This window comes from Lipotes vexillifer, unplaced genomic scaffold (assembly GCF_000442215.2).
Source record: "Lipotes vexillifer unplaced genomic scaffold, Lipotes_vexillifer_v1.1 scaffold666, whole genome shotgun sequence".
Classification (NCBI taxonomy): Eukaryota; Metazoa; Chordata; class Mammalia; order Artiodactyla; family Lipotidae; genus Lipotes; species Lipotes vexillifer.
The window spans coordinates 3,935,159-3,951,463 of record NW_006787408.1 but is presented as its reverse complement, the minus strand read 5'-3'; positions in this window follow the sequence as shown (position 1 = coordinate 3,951,463).

Sequence of the window (16,305 nt, the reverse complement as noted above, 5' to 3'; positions counted from 1 at the left end):
GTTCGCGGGCGGAGTCCCGGGCGGCGCGCGTCCGGCCCCGCCCCCTCGGGCGCCAGGAGACGTGGGGAGGGGAGGGGCCAGCACGCCGAGTTCCCCCCGGGGCTGGTTAGGACTGGAGCACCTCGGCCCGAGCGAAGCTGGGCGCTGCTGCGGGGCTGACTGCCTCGGGAAGGCGTTTCTCTTTGGAAGGGAATCTGGCGGTCGCGGGGGTGCGACCACGCAGGGGCAGGTGTGTGCCGAGTGCGTGCACCGCGTAAGCATGAGTGGCCGCGGTGCAAGGGGTAAACCGAACGGCCACAGAAAGAAGCCCTGGCGGAGAAACGCCTTTCAGAGCCTGCATGAACAATCCTGCTGTTAGAACGCTTACCCCAAGGAACCGGAAAAGAAAAAAAGGATCCAGACTTAAATGAGCAGAAGATCAAGTCTTCTGTTCGCTTTGAATTCTCAAAGCGTTGCACATAGTAGGCACTTGATAAATACTTTACAACTGAACGCTAAGTTTTTGGCCCAGTATGAGTTTATGATTTAAAAAAAAAATTGCCAGCCACACAGCTTTCCTCTGCCGGGAAGCAATCCAGTCATTTCACATAGATTAACTCATTAAATCCTCGCAATAACCTGTGAGGTAAGTATCAATACTTCAGGTCAACTGTTCCTTATCTGAACTTCTTGGGCCAGGTGTGTCTCAGAATGCAGGATTTTTTATATTTTAGAAAAGTCACAAGGTGTGAATAAAAAGTTCCTATTCTCCAAATTGAAGAAAGACGTTGGAAGACTGACAGCTCTTTGGCCCTAATCCCAAACTGAATAAGTATGGAATCCAGAATCCCAGAAACCAGCCCCAATCAGCAACAGCTGTGCTTTGGTGCAAACATATAAAGATCAGCTCTTTGCTTTGTTTAGGAGGCTGTGTTCTGCCACACCGTTCTCCTGTGCTAGGCATGTAATAAAATCAGCTTTGTTTCAGAAGCAGTATTTGAAATAATACTCTTCCCTACATGAGTATAATACATGACACCCTCAGAGAGTCTGGGGCAACACCCTAAAATCAAACGTAATATTCCTTCAGCAGAACATATGCTTTTTCACACTAAGTGGGATAAATATAGAGTATAAATAGCCTCGGGGCAGCTCAGGTCAAAATTTGCTACCAAATGAGTTTGCACAAAACTTGTTTTTCAAAGCTTTTTGGATTTCAGAATTGCAAGTAAGGCATTGTTGACCTGTCTTATATCTCCTTTTTATGGCTGAAGAAACTGAGGCACAGATGGGTCAGATGGCCCATGACCGAACAGCCAGAAAAGAGTGGAGTAGGAATTTAAATCCTGGGAAGTGTTTCTGGAGTCCTGTGTTACTAATAGAAATGTTATATTGCCTTCAGTTTAACATCATTTTATTTCATCCTCACAACATTATATTAGGTTGAACTGTATAAAATTGCCAATATTCAACCTCTTTTGTTTTTTGGGTTTTTTTTAGGTCACGCCACACGGCTTGTGGGATCTTAGTTCCCCCACCAGGGACTGAACCAGGGCCCTCAACAGTAAGAGCGTGGAGTCCTAACCACTGGACCACCAGGGAATTCCGTATTCAAACTTTTTCAAAGTACAAAAATTCTGTTTCATTTGATTCAACTTAATATGATGTTATTATTCTTGTTTTACAGAGAGGAAATGTAGGCTCAGGGGGAATGAGCCAGTTATAAGACAGAGGTTAAGAGCCAGTGCTTGGGGTAACTCGAGACCTGGCCTCTGACCTAACTCACCAGGCCGGTAACAGCAATTTTACTTCTCTCAACTTGTTTCCTCATCATTAATGAGAACCATAATAACTTTGGGCCTAATTGTGGAGGCCCGTTAGGTGCTTCCCACAAACAGGTAAAACAAGTAAGAAGTCACACATTTGAGAATCATCAAACACACAATCCCTCAGTAGGTAAAGTCACCCAGCCTTCTCCATGCAGAAGGCACATACTGTGTGTGAAGAACACCCAACTCAGAACAAACAGAACAAGCTACTTGTTCAGAGTTTGCTACCACCACTTGTGTCTGACAGAGACTTAAAGGCAGACAGAGGAGTAGGAAAGCTGCAAAGTGAAAAAGCGGAGGCATCAGGTGTGCTGTGATTGGCCATGGGGTAGCTGGAGGTGGGCTAACTAGAAGTAGAGCATCCTCTGTGATTGGTTTGGGGAACTTCCTCTGATTGGTCCTGAGTTGGAAGTGGGGATTAAAAAAAGAGAGAGAAGCTGGGGACTTCCCTGATGGCACAGTGGTTAAGAATCTGCCTGCCAATGCAGGGGACACGGGTTCGAGCCCTTGTCCAGGAAGATCCCACATGCCACGGAACAACTAAGCCCGGGTGCCACAACTACTGAGTCCATATGCCACAACTACTGAAGTCTGCACGCCTAGAGCCCGTGCTCTGCAACAAGAGAAGCCACTGCAGTGAGAAGCCCATGCACCACAACAAAGAGTAGCCCCTGCTCACCACAACTAGCGAAAGCCCGCACACAGCAACGAAGACCCAACACAGCCAAAAAATTTAAAAAATAAAAAGAGAGAAGCTGACCAGCTATCAACCAAGTCCTGACAGTTCTGGGGCAGTTGCTGCAGACGTCTTTGTCTTCTGGACTGGTTGCTGCAGAAGTTGTGATTTGGCTTCAATCTGTAGCAACGAGCTCAGGAAGTCAACTGTAGCTGCAGCAACCAGTCCAGGGAGCCAAACAACAGCCCCTGTAGCAATGCCTGTCAACTCACTGCCAAATGCAAATAATGATGGCTGATTCCCTTGCTGTAGCAAGCTCTGAGTAAACAGCCTTTGCTTGTTCTCATTTGGGTGGTCTTAACTATTTCCACATGTCTGAGAGCAGAGCCTTCCAGGCAGAGGTCAACAGCCTCTAAGTGAAAAGCAAACACCTTGAGTTTGGGAATAGCAAGGTGGCCTGAATGGTTGGAGGAGGATGAACTGGGGTGGGGTGGTGGGGTGGGGGAACGGTAGGGCATGTGTTCAGGGAAGAAAGGCAAGGGCAGATGATCCAAGGCCTTATGGGACTTTTGGCTTTGACTCTGAGTGAGCTGGGGAGCCAGTGCAGGTCTTGAGTAGACGAATGACCTGATCTGACATGGACTGCTAGATTGAGAATAAACTGTATTTAATAAACAGCAACCTAATTGAGCTATATTGTTCTCTACAGAAGCAAGAGTGTAGAAATAGGAAGCATAAAGTCTAGGGGGAAAAAGAGCCAGAAGAGCAGGAATCCGTGGTATTTATATCCAAAGTTCTGGACACATTCACCCTGCGATGACTCATGAATAGGGGAGGGTGAAATACCCCTCAAGAGTTAACCATGTGTGCTCTGCACCTGTGCTCCCCACTTATGTGACACCTCCTTCAACTGCATTCTTGCTTTGTGCCAGGCACTGATGTTGGTACAATAGATATAGCTGTGGACCAGACCGATACATCCAGAGATGTATGGAGATTGCTATAGGGGAGCAAAATTTCCACCCCAAAATGTGTCTCTTTGACATGAGGATTAATTTAGCCTGATTACTTTTAAGAAACAGAAGACTTGGAAAATTTTCCTTGTTACCTCCCCCTTAACTGCCTAAAAGAATTTAGATAAAGGGCCTATTCCTGGAATAGAGCTATTACCAGAGATGTCTACAAAGAATATAGGCTAGGTGTAGTGGGGGAAACTCAGCAGGGCCTAGAGATCAGAGTCCACTCTGTCCCACCCTCTGCATGGACTAGCAAACATTTATTTACCAAACATTTGCTTTTCCATCTCCACTTGCATTGCCTTCCTCCCCTTTGAGGTCCCAAAACACTACCCCCAACATCCTCTTTTGTCTTTAGCCGAACATGGTATTTAAGGTGAGAATTTCTGCCATTTTGATGAGTTACTCGGTTTTCCTGGGCCTCTTCCATGTATACATGTTACTTAACTTTTATTGGATTATCTCCTGTTAACCTTACTCACATCAACTTAATTCTTAGACCAGCCAGAATTTAGAAGGGTAGAGGAAAATATCTTCCTCCCTGACACTGCTGAAAACACAAGCAGTTACAATATGCCAGTCCCAGTGGGCATGATCATAGATTATGTTAGATCACTTTGATAGGAATTTAGCCTAGTACCATGGTTCCCAAACTGGACACCAAGGCACTCCAGGGAACGAGAGCAAATTCACAGGGGCACCATGGGGTATTTTTAAGTTTCAAGGGAAATTCAGCAACACCTGTCAGGCATTGTACTACTAACTGCAGTTAGTTCGCAGGTTCAACACAAACTCATGCTACGTTTCTTTTAATGATATCGTTGGGGAAGAAAAAAACAGCATTTCCTCTACCCTCTTAGGTTCAGTTTTGGGTGTCTGCAAATTAAGCTGACAAAAGAGATTAGCAAAAGAAAGAGTTTACTTTTGCATGCAATGCGAATACATGGCAGACATGCTCCATGATGAGTAACTCAAAGGGGTGGTTAGAACTGGGAGCTTATATATCTAACTTACTGGGGGGAAGAGTGGAGGAAGAAAAGACTTCTATAGTGAGGACAAATCGGTTTATTTAGGAAAGACAAATGGGTTTTTAGAATAGAAGACAAGAAAGTTTGTGATAATAGATTATGCAGGTACCAGTTCTTTTTCTATCTTCTTCACGGCCATGAATCTCCCCTGGAGAGAGGATTTTCTCTCCCGTCCCACCCCCGCCCCGCCCCACCCCACAGCATGTGGGATCGACCAGGAATCAAACCTATGCCCCCTGCAGTGGAAGCACAGAGTCCTAACCACTGTACCACCAGGGAATTCCCCCTGGAGAGAGGATTAATGGCAGACTCATTTCTCAGAAGTTGCTTCTTTTAGTCAAAGTAAACTCCAAGAAGTCTTCTTTCTGCATCTGGTGAATCTCAAATGTCTTCAGGTTAAGATCATCTTTATACAAACTCTGGTATTCTGAGTAGGTCCCCCCAACAACATATCTTTGTGACACTGAGTTTTTGGTGTTTTCTGTGGTAAAAAGCGAGTACCATGTAGAATGAGTGTGGTGGTATCCAAATCTGATTTTAAAGTTTGAGAAGTTGTACAGTGCCCAACCAGCACACACATTTCAATACTATGTATAGGTTATTTAAGAATGAGATAGGGGGGCTTCCCTGGTGGTGCAGTGGTTGAGAGTCCGCCTGCCGATGCAGGGGACGCGGGTTCGTGCCCCGGTCCGGGATGCTCCCACATGCTGCGGAGTGGCTGGGCCCGTGAGCCATGGCCGCTGAGCCTGCGCGTCCGGAGCCCGTGCTCCGCAACGGGAGAGGCCACAACAGTGAGAGGCTCGCGCACCGCAAAAAAAAAAAAATTATATAATTTTTCCTTTTAATTTATCTGTATTTTTTTCCCAGACAGCTACTAAATTATTAGGACATAAATGCTTATTAATTTGTATAGGCATACACTGCATTGAGGAACCTGCACACCGCAATGAAGAGCAGCCCCCGCTCGCCGCAACTAGAGAAAGCTGCGCGCAGCAACGAAGACCCAATGCAGCCAAAAAGAAAGAAAGAAAGAAATTTATAAAGAAAAAAAGATGTATGGGCATAAAACTTAATACATGGAACGGTTAAGTATTTCTTTTGGCCTAGGAGGCTTGGTTCAGAAGGTAATGAGATATTAAAAGCACCAGGGTTTAGTTTTATGAACCTCCGGCCTAGTGGTTAAGGGTTCTGCATTCAAACTTCCTGTGTTCAAATCCCAGCTGAACTGCTTACTGACTGTATGTCTTTGTTGGGCAATTTACTTAACTTCTCTCCTTGCCTCAGTTTCTTCACCTGTATATTGGGAATGATGATAACAGGACCTACTTCATCGGGTTGTGGTGAGGATTGAGTGGAATGGCTTTGTAAAGCCCTCAGTCCAGTGCCTGCACACCAATTAATGGGACACAGTTACATAAAGCTAGCTCTGAACATTTTCCAGAAGAATGCAGTGCTCTGTGTTCCCGCTCCGCCCATCTCAGGATCAGGCTGACCAAACAGCCCTTGCCTTTGTCTTAGGCCTCGGGAGATAAAGTCAAATCTGGAAAAGGAAGGGAGTGTTTTGTGAGGTCCTGTCCTAGCCCAATCAGCCCTTGATCACCAGGGACAAGCCTATAGTCTGACAAAGTCAGGTTTTTATGGCCAGTTGCACAGAAGGAGACTCCATAGCATAGGAGGGACCAAACAAAGGAAACAAAAGAAAACCTACAATTATGTGCTTTGGGGGAGGGTGGAGCTTAGGAGAAATTTACCTGAAGCCATGTTTGGATAGGCTCAAAGCAAAGCAGGGTGTAAAGTCAAACCTAGACAAAAAGGTGGAAACTACAAAATTAAGACAGATGTGGCATGGTGTGTCCAAAAAAATCCCTTATGTAATGCGGTGCACCTGGGTTGTAAAATAGACGCTGCTTTTCTGTGTCAGTGAATTAGTCCTGACAACAGAAGGGTGATTCATTTTACTGACAAAATTTCAAACAGCAAAGTTTCTGATGGTCTCTGATTTTAGAGGACAAGACTTCTCAGTAAGAAAGCAGGAGTCCTTTTGCCACTGCAGCTTGTCCTCGAGAGGAACAGTGTTTCCTGTTCAACTTTGCAACTGGCTTTATCTTTGTTATCCCAGCCGGATGAATGGCAGGGCACATTTTTAACTTCTCATTCCTTCTCATTGCTAATTCTTGCTTTCTCAGTCTTGGAAATGAGGAGGAGGGGAACTTGGTGGTGGCCAGGTAGAAGGAGACAATAGCTGCATCCTGCCTTTCGGGCAGCAAGGGGACTGAAATAAAAGGTGTCTATGCATTGCCTACCGCCCTGAGGGATGTTGGAGGCTGAGTGACTGGCTTGGGGAGGATGGGGCCTAGACCACCTGGAGAGAGGGGGAGACAGGCCAGAGGCCTTGCACACAGCCTGGAGCATTCTCCCCGCCCCCATCCCACCATTCCTCTTTCTTGGAAGTTTCCCTGTTATCTCAGACCACCAAGGGGGAGGACTAGCCCAGGCTAGTTTCTCTGATTCCCAGAGCCGTCCTAGGTAGAATTGCCAGATACTTTTCTAATGACTAGAGCAACCCTTTTGCACTGAATGTGGTTTCAGCTTCTGATCTCTCAAGTCTGGCCCCAGTCTCCCTTCCCAGCTGACTGCCATTCCTACCCTCTGCCTTCTCTGTTCTGGCATCATCTTCCCCCCTGAAGCCATACAGACCTGCTTTCAATCCCAGAGACCTCACATACAAATGGTGGCAGCCTGGGTAAATTATTTGCAATGGAGCCTTGATCTCCCAATCGGATAAATGGGGTGGACTAACATCTACCTCACAGGGGTATTGGGAGTGTTACGGTCCGGGACCCACACGCCTGGAGTCAAGTTCCCCGGTAAATGCGACCCGTGTCCCAACCAAGGACACCCGAGAATCACCAACACAAGGCAGAAAGATTAGCAAAGGATTTATACAAGTACACGTATAGAAGCTTACACAAACTGTCCGGACAGGATCTCACTCGGAGAGAAGTGAGTGAGACCCCGACTAACAGTCGGGTGAGGCTTTTATACCCTTCACAGGACGGGAAGTTCCCAGGGAGGGAGGGAGCTGTTTAATTTTGAATCAGCCAGTCAGGAACCCGGTTCTTCCTGCCCCAAGCAAGTAAGCAAAGCAAGTTTCTTACAGAAGTCAAAATGTACTGTTAGCCCTGAAGCTGTTCTTTCGTTTCTTTCGTCACAGGAGAATGGAATGAGATGAAGACAGTTACCAAGAATGTAATCTGTGCCCTGTAAATATAAGTCCCTTCCTTTTCACATGCTGTCTCTGCCCCCTGCAAAGCTCTTGCTCACTTTTCCTTCGCTAATCCCAACACAAACGGAACTGAGCAGAGCCCTGCGCCCCCTGCCCCGCCACGTACAAAGCCCCTCCGTGTCCCCTGCCTCTTGTTTGTAGAGAAGCTGAAGTCTCCCAGGCCTCCCTGAGTCACCAAGGAGCAGGCTCAAGCAGCTAATGATTAGGACATTAAAGTCACAGCATCTTTCAGTGTCTGATGCACACCCCTGAGTTGTTTTACAAATACTGTAACTGCCACCAGAGGGAAAAGCTAACTGCATGATGACCAGACTATAGCCATGACATAAGCTGCTACGGCTTGAGCAGTACTGAATCTATGGCACGCACAATTCCAAGAACTGGCCTTAAGAGAATGGAATTAACACTATTGCTCATAATAATCTATATCTTTGTGGTGGACATCAAAATAATTATAGCTTGCTCTGCCCGTATATGTAAGCGGGCAACTGAAATTGTCAGCAAAGAGACGCTACCGTCCCAAGTTGACATCTTCCATCCTGAGAATACAGCACCCTACGTCAGCATGAAGTTGTTATGGAAGATGGATCTTCACCCCTAATCCCATAGAAGTGGAATGATGTTCTGACAAGTGGGGATTTGTAAGCAGCTTTTGGCAGGAGAGAGCTCTTGGCAGGAGAGAGCTCTTTGCAAGAAAGAGCTCTCTGCAGGAGGCCTCTTTTGTCCTGTCACTTTAGCAGAGCTGTATTGTAACTAACCTTAAACCAGGCATCCCCATGCTCTACTCACCTCTGGCCCAAGCACACCTTTCAAATCTTTTGATCACACAATACCTTGCCTACACTGTTGGTTCTTTCCATAGATCAAAGAAATAGAAATGAAGAATGAGTAATTAACCAATGACCAGATCTCTTCCTTAAGTTCCCCTTCAGTAATCTCACAAACTGTGTAAACGAGATAGCATCTAAAGAAAGATGACTAGGAGTCGACAAGCCTGCACGCAGTGGGAGATGGAAATGAGTCTGAGCCCCTATTTCCCTGATTAACTGAGATTACTTCCCCTTTTCCCTTTAAAAACTTTCAGGGCTGAGCAGAATATTTGGAGTTGGATTTGGGATGCAAGTCCACCTATCCTCCAGAATGTCAGCTTTCTGATTAAAAGCAACACTTTCAGTTTCTACCAACACTTGCCTCTTGAGTGTTGATTTTCAGGTGGTGAGCAGGTGGACCTGAGTTCGGTAACACAAAAAGCCTTTGCCAGCTCACTTGAGGTACCTGCCCAGCCAAGTCCCTCCTCTGAACACACCATCCCCTAATCAGGTAGAATGGCCTCATAAATTCCCAGATATAAAGCTGTGATTTGAGAGCTGTGGCCCTGAAACAGGAGGGAAGGGGGCAGGGCACAACCTTTGAAAGGATTACATAGCCCGAGGTCATGACATAAACGGATTAGAACCAAATAGGTCCAAAATGGTGGACAAGTCGACTTCCACTAGAACTTAGAGCCTCAGTATACACTAATTGTATCACATCAGCAAGCTAAATGACATACCCACAGGCTCCATGACAATTCTAAGGCGAGTAAGGATCAAAACGTGGGTAGTAGCCCCATTCCTGGAGATCCCCGCCCCTTCTCCCGAAATAGCTGGAACACCCCTCCCTCTCATTAGCCTATGAAATTACCCACCACTATAAAAACTGACAACCCCAGACCCTGGTGCCTTTCGCACCTTCTGAGATGGCTCTACACTCAGTCTGTGGAGTGTGTTTCTCTCTAAATAAATCCACTTCTTACCTATCACTTTGTCTCTCACTGAATTCTTTCTGCGATGAGACATCAAGAACCTGAGCTTCATTAAGTCCTAAAATCAGGTGTGTGATCTCAGTTGAAAGACTGTGGGTTTTGGCCGGGTTTGAGTCCCGGCCACCTGGGTTCAAGTCCCAATCTGAGATACACGGTCTTGGCCCCAACAGCTGTGGCATGTATTTGGTCCTGTGACACATCTCAGGTTGCCATGGTGAGCCAAACAATGATTGAACTGGCTAAGCTCTGTTGGGACCCACCCAGCCCCCGAAACGTGGTATAAAGATTATTTTAAGCTGAAGACATTTGAGATTCAATAGACGCAGACAAAAGCCATCTCAGAGTGTCTCTCATCTACTAAAAGCAGGAACTTCTGAGAAATGAGGACTACCATAAATTCCCTCTTTGGGGTGAGTCTGGTCCCAGGAGAAAGACCAAGAGGAAATGTACCATAAATCCCCTCTCCTGGGAAATTTTATGGCCCTGAAGACAGACCAGGGGTACCTACATAAACAAACACTATCACAGACTTTCTTATCTCTCTTTTATTCTCCTAAAAACCCATTTGTCTTTCCAAAAGAAATCTGGTTTTCTCATAGGAGCCTTTCCTATCCCTCCCTTTTCCCTATGTAGGGGTGGGTTTCCCTTCTCTTCTACGTTCTTTGGCTGGTCTAGTAACTAAATTGATATAAAACAGATTAAGAAGAGAAAAACAAAAGTTTAATAACACGTATACTTCCTTTATACGTGCGGAAAAAAACAGGAAAACTGAGTAAGTCTCTGAAATGGACAAAGCCATGACCTTAAATACATCTTCGGCTAAATACAAAAGAAGATGGTGGGGGGCAGGGAGATCAATTATGGAAGGTTATCAGGCAAAGCACAGTAAACAAGGGTAAGGTTGTTATGCAGGTTTAAGTATATGCCTTCTTCATTGTTAACAGTTTCTAGAGGTTTGGTCATCCTCCTCTTCATGGCAGAGGGAGGGAGACACCATCACAAATATAGATTTCCCTTATAAATGTAAATGTTTCTTACAAAAGGATAACTTCTCAGTTTTTGGAGCTTTTCCTCTGTCTGCTGTTTCTTATAAATAATCAGCCTAAAATAATCAATATGCCAGAAAGGTACATTTCAGGGTGGTATATTTTTCTTCCCTTCACCTACTAAGTTAGATATTGTTAAAAAAGAAACAACCAGCTCAAAATGGAGTCACGGGAATTCACTGGCACTTCAGTGGTTGGGACTCATCGCTTTCACTGCCGAAGGCCCGTGTTCAGTCCCTGGTTGGGGAACTAGGATCCCACAAGCCATGAGGTGTGGCCAAAAAAAAAATGGAGTCACTTGTGCTAAGCCCCACATCAGTGTAGGGATCAAAACTTACCACCCCCAAATGTCTCTTTGGCATGTGGATTATTTCAAGCTGAAAACAATCAAGGTCCAAAAGACTCTGGAAGAAAATTTGACCTTCCCCCTAACTGCCTAAAAAGTTTTTAGATAGAGGGCCTGTCCCTGGAATAGAGCTAAGCCCCACATCAGTGGAGGGAACAAAACTTACCACCCCCAAATGTCTCTTTGGCATGTGGATTATTTCAAGCTGAAAACAATCAAGGTCCAAAAGACTCTGGAAGAAAATTTGACCTTCCCCCTAACTGCCTAAAAAGTTTTTAGATAGAGGGCCTGTCCCTGGAATAGAGCTGTCTACAGATTAGAGTCCACTCTGTGTCCTGTTTTCTCGGCAGGGCCCAGCAAACATTTATTTACCAAACATTTGCCTTTCCATCTCCATGTGAATTGCCTTCCTCCCCTTTGAAGTCCCAAACCACTACCCCAACATCCTCTTTTGGCATTAGCTGAAGATGGTGGTTTCAGCCATTGTAAGTTACTCAGTTTTCCTGGGTCTGTCCTATGCATACATGTTATTAAACTTGTTTGATTTTCTCCTGTTAATCTGTCTCATGTCAGTTGAGTTCTTAGATAGCCAGAGAACCTAGAAGGAAAAATTCTTCCTCCCTGACGTCAGCAAACCAAGACTTAATACTGTAAAGAAAAAGATGTTGCCTGCCATTCCAGTTCTACAAGGATGAAGCCATTAGCCACTGCCGTTGCCCACCAACCATGTGCCTGAGGGAATCCAGGATGGAGAAAACAAGAAGCATTCTGTGCTTTAGATATACAAGCCCCTAGATAGTTAATATACATATCTAAGGAAAAATGTCAGTTACCCCAGATTCTTGCATCTTCCCATACATAGGAAAGCACTAAAACCATTAACTTGAGATGTCTGTTCTTTGTGATTAGCAGTAATCTTTTTATGCTTGACTACACTTTTTCCCAGCCCCCAAAAAAGAACAAAAGGTTTATATATGTCCTGGCTCCACCCTTACCTCTTCAGAACAGTTTCTCAGAGCTATCTGAGAGGCATTCTCCTGGGCTATAGTCCTTAGTAAGATGCTGAATAAACTCAACTCAGAGCCCTTAATGTTGTATGCTTTTTTCAAGTTGACAGTTTTGGCAACAATTCAGGGACCCAGAGCAGACTTCTCTCCTTTGCCTCAACTTTGGAGCCTTGGTACCAGCAGGACCCCTTGTGCCTGATCACCTCCTCAGTGAGTCCAGATTAATTTGGGTGAATCTCCCCTGATACCTGATCTCCCACTCCTGGTTGAAGATCCTGAGTTTATTCAGAGGTTGTTAAACTCCTCACTATGAGGAGTAGGTCATTCTTTTTTTTTTTTTTTCTGCGGTACGCGGGCCTCTCACTGTTGTGGCCTCTCCCGTTGCGGAGCACAGGCTCCGGACGCGCAGGCTCAGCGGCCATGGCTCACGGGCCCAGCCACTCCGCGGCATGTGGGATCTTCCCAGACCGGGGCACGAACCCGTGTCCCCTGCATCGGCAGGCGGACTCTCAACCATTGTGCCACCAGGGAAGCCCAGTAGGTCATTCTTGAACTTAGGTTCAAGAAGAGGTACCTATACATAAATTGTACCAATGTTTTCTTAGGTCAGTCTCCCAAGTCGATAGAAATGAAAACAAAAATAAACAAATGGGACCTAATCAAACTTACAAGCTTTTGCACAGCAAAGGAAACCATAAACAAAACCAAAAGACAACCTACAGAATGGGAGAAAATGTTTGCAAACGAGGCAACCCACAAAGGCTTCATTTCCAAAATATACAAACAGCTCATACAACTCAACAACAAAAATCAAACAACCCAATCGAAAAATGGGCAGAAGACCTAAATAGACATTTCTCCAAAGAAGACATACAGATGGCCAACAGGCACTTGAAAAGGTGCTCAACATCACTAATTATTAGAGAAATACAAATCAGAACTACAATGAGGTACCACCTCACACCGGTCAGAATGGCCATCATTAAAAAGTCTACAAATAACAAAGGCTGGAGAGGATGTGGAGAAAAGGAAACCCTCCTACACTGTTGGTGGGAATGTAAGTTGGTACAGCCACTATGGAAAACAGTATGGAGGCTCCTCAGAAAACTAAAAATAGAATTACCATATGATCCAGCAATCCCACTCCAGACAAAACTCTAATCCGAAAAGATATATGTACCCCTGTGTTCATAGCAGCACTATTCACCATAACCAAGACATGGAAACAACCTAAATGTCCATCAACAGATGAATGGATAAAGAAGATGTGGTACATATATACAGTGGAATATTACTCAGTCATAAAAAGGATGGAATAGTGCCACTTGCAGCAACATGGATGCAACTAGAGATTATCATACCAAGTGAGGTAAGTCAGACAGAGAAAGACAAATACCATATGATATCACTTATATGTGGAATCTAAAATATGACACAAATCAACCTACCTACGGAACAGAAACAGACTCAGAAACAAAGACAGTAGACTTGTGGTTGCCAGAGTTGGGGGGATTGGGGGAGGGATGGAATGGGAGTTTGGGGTTAGCAGTTGTAAGCTATTATATATTATATATGGAATGGATAAACAACAAGGTCCTACTGTGTAACACAGAGAACTATATTCAGTATCCTATGAGAAACCATAATGAAAAAGAATATATATATATATATAATCTGAATCACTTTGCTGTATAGCTGAAATTAACACAAGATTGTAAATCAACTATGCTTCAATTAAAAATGTTAAAAAAAATTTTTTTTAAATAGAAGAGTTACCTATTATTTGCTTAGTTGAAAGACACAGCAGTTACCCCCAGCTGTAAAACACTGGAATGATTTTGCTCAGCTGAAAGATACTGAGGAGGCTTGGACTGGCTGATTAGGTAGGAGGCTGACCTGATGTCTTTCCTTAATTCAGCTACCTTAACAGAATTTGTCAGGATAAAGTGAAGCTACCACATGAGAGCTTTGTTGTGAAGAAAAGAGACAAGGCTCCTCTTAGCTGGTTATGGCTTTCTTAAGCAACTCAGAAACTTATGGGAGTGGTGGAGACAGATTCTGCACACGGTGCAGCAGTCCCATTGGGAAACCCACTCATTAATTTAAAACTTGCGGGGCTTCCCTGGTGGTGCAGTGGATAAGAATCCGCCTCCAGTGCAGGGGACACGGGTTCAAGCCTTGGTCCGGGAAGATCCCACATGCCGCGGAGCAACTAAGCCCATGCGCCACAACTGAGCCTGGGCTCTAGAACTCACGAGCCACAACTACTGAGGCCCGCGCGCCCAGAGCCTGTGCTCCGCAACAAGAGAAGCCACTGCAATGAGAAGCCCGCGCACCGCAACGAAGAGTAGCCCCCGCTCGCCGCAACTAGAGAAAGCCCACACGCAGCAACAAAGACCCAACACAGCCAAAAACAAACAAACATCTCACAATACAATAAAACTAGAATTAAAAAACAAAAAAATGGTACAGAAGAAACCGGTTTGCAGGGCAGAAATAGAGACACAGATGTAGAGAACAAACGTATGGACACCAAGCGGGGGGAAAGTGGTGGAGGGGTGGAGGGGTGGAGGTAGTGGTGGGATGAACTGGGAGATTGGGATTGACATATGTACACTAATATGTATAAAATGGATAACTAATAAGAACCTGCTGTATAAAAAAATAAAATAAAATTCAAAAGAAAAATGGGATAAACAAAACGGATGTTGATAGGATTAAAAAAAGTTTTGATACAAAACTACCTAAGGTTGGTAGGGCCAAAGGAACCCTCTACTCTCCCCCCAGCATTAAAGGGTCCCAAATGAGTCTGCTCTATTTACCCCAGTTTGGAAAAATAAGTTAAAGGCTGAAAGAAAATTACAGTGAGATACCTGACAAGCAATTGCTTGGGGCTACAGTTAGGTTAATTAATCAAGTTAAAGATTGAGAAAAGGACCTGAGTCCCTTGGTTCTTCCCCTCATTGGGGACCCCAAAGCCTTTAATACAAGAATAGATAAAATGCCCGGGGGATAAAAGGAAAGTTTCTGGGACTCTTTGTAAGACCAAGATTTGTTGGTGGGATCCTAATGGAAGCTAAACTTAAAGGTATCATAGTTGATAGAATTGAGATAAAAGTTTATTTAAAAAAATTAGTGTATTTGAATGGGCTTTATGTAAGACTGTTACATCTCTTTTGCTTGATTATATTGTGAGATAGACATTATGTCTCACTAGGGAATGCTTCCCCTGCCTGGTATTATAAGACAGGGCATATAAATCTGCCCCTAAGGCAATATTAATTAAATTAATATTAAAGGAAACCAATAAGTTTACCTGAGCCTCTACACAATATGAAATAAAAACTGGGGGCTAATACTCAGGGGCTAATAAAAGCAATAATGGAGGGGTTTTTCTGCCCCTAGGGTGGTCTAAGTTTGACTTGTGCACTCAGAAAGAAGACCTTTGTTGAATGCCTTGCACAAATTTTGAAGGCATGATAAATTAACTCTAAAGTTCTAGAACATACAGCTCGATTTCCAGTTTATTTGGAAATCTTCTCACTGATATAAAAAAGAAAATTAAAGAAAATGTAGTTGGGTAAATCAAAATTTGATATCTCTTAGGTGGCAGACCAGTTATTTGGATAACTGAAAGCAACTCTCTTTGTTTTATGGGCCCACAATAGCATCAATTATGCTAACAGACATACACAGGCTTCTTGGCCCTAAATTCCCTATCTCTGGTGATCAGGATGTCTCTCTACCTCCTGGTACAGGGAGGGTACCTTTTACATGGGAGATTTATTTCCTGTTTTCAGGGAGACAGAGGGGAAAGTCAGAGTGTCCTTCTTGTACAGGCTATTTTTAAAGTAACTGTAATTCAAAATAATCACTTGGGCATATTTGAGGGCAGCGTGCTCTGAGTGCCCACAATGGGGTGCTGCCCGATTCATGAATCACTGAGTAAAGCCAATAAGATCTTTCAATTTATTCAGTTGAATTTTGTTTTTCAACAATATATAAACCTCAAATCCTAACCACCCCTTTTACTCACTGAACATTCCCATGTGTATGCATGGCACATGCATAAATAAACTCTTTTTTTCTCTTGCTACTCAGTCTTTAGGCAGTTTAATTTTCAGGCCCCATTTACTTAATGTAAGATGGTAGAGGACAAGTTTTTCCTCCTGACAAAGATTCTCTGCTTGACCAAACCCTGAAGTCAGGTTCCTCTGAACTCTCCTCATAACTAGGCCCTGATTTTTGGCCTTGCTGTTCAACTCAGCATTGTCCAGTTTTAGCAATA